Genomic DNA, 1,095 nt, shown 5'->3' with positions numbered 1-1,095 from the left:
GGTTCATGTTTATACCAGAAAAACACAATTTTGAGGGCCTTAACGAATCACCAAATTGGCTGAAATTTTGCAGAGATGATCTACACAATATTATCTAGATACTAGACGGTGGAGATGAGGAAATTCGATCGAAAAGTGGTGCAAAAATGGAAATGCGCACAAAAACTTTGGTGCGGACGTCCGCAACTGAGAAAAATACGTATATATATATATATATATATCTCATGTAAGGATGTCTTTATTTATTCTTACGGTGCGGATTTCTACTTTAAACTCATTTTTCAATCGCATTTTCACATCTCCACCGTCTAGTCTTTAGATACTAATGTATAGATCATCTTTACAAAATTTCAGCCAATTTGGTTATCATTAAGGCACTCAAAACTGTGTTTTTTTGTTATAAACATGAACGGTTCAAGTTCGACAGAATTATGTACATCCATTGGTTTAATCGAATTTGAATGACTTAATGATAACCAAATTGGGTGAAATTTTGCAGAGATGATGTATACATTAGTATCTAAATACTAGACGGTGGAGATGTGGAAATTCGATTGAAAAATGAGTGTAAAGTGGAAATCCGTACCGTAAGAATAAATGCAGACGTCCGCAGCTGAGAAGCTCTGTGTGTATATATATATGTCTTAAGAATTTGTACCAAACAAACAATCGCAAAAGCCCATAGATATCATCGAGGGACAAAGAATCCCGATTATTCGCATCATATTATTAAACCAAAACCTAAAACTGTGTTTTGATTTGTTGCTCAAATATAACAAATACGATGAAGATGAATGAGCAGAGTGAAAATACTAATTAAGAATGACAAGAAGAATCATAAATTAAAGGAGGAAACATTTGCGGAGTTGTGGTTGGGATAGACTTGCACTGAAGGCGTGAATGCGAAGAAAAGGAGGAGAAGGGCTAAAATAAGAACAGGAATAAACAAGAGAATATCGGGCGGTGGAGGTAGTGGCGGTAAAATCAACGGAAGCACCAGAATGCTCACCGTGATCACCAACATCAACTTCCATTTCCATCCATGCATTGCATCCATCCCCAGTCACCGATTGTATACGGTAGTAAGTAAATTCG

This window comes from Fragaria vesca, linkage group LG6 (genome assembly GCF_000184155.1).
Source record: "Fragaria vesca subsp. vesca linkage group LG6, FraVesHawaii_1.0, whole genome shotgun sequence".
NCBI lineage: Eukaryota > Viridiplantae > Streptophyta > Magnoliopsida > Rosales > Rosaceae > Fragaria > Fragaria vesca.
This window is presented reverse-complemented; position numbering follows the sequence as displayed.